This window comes from Epinephelus moara, chromosome 14, assembly GCF_006386435.1.
Source record: "Epinephelus moara isolate mb chromosome 14, YSFRI_EMoa_1.0, whole genome shotgun sequence".
In the NCBI taxonomy this organism is placed as follows: domain Eukaryota; kingdom Metazoa; phylum Chordata; class Actinopteri; order Perciformes; family Serranidae; genus Epinephelus; species Epinephelus moara.
The window spans coordinates 41,094,149-41,094,358 of NC_065519.1; positions in this window are offsets into that span (position 1 = coordinate 41,094,149).

A 210-nucleotide genomic window follows, 5' to 3' on the forward strand; every position below is an offset into this window, starting at 1 on the left:
GAACCTAACAGGAACTAAGAAACGAGATCATATTTCTCCTGTTTTAGCTTCTCTGCACTGGCTCCCTGTAAAATCCAGAATTGAATTTAAAATCCTACTGTTAACTTATAAAGCTCTAAATGGTCAAGCTCCATCATATCTTAGTGAGCTCATAGTGCCATATTATCCCACCAGAACACTGCGCTCTGAGAACGCAGGGTTACTCGTGGT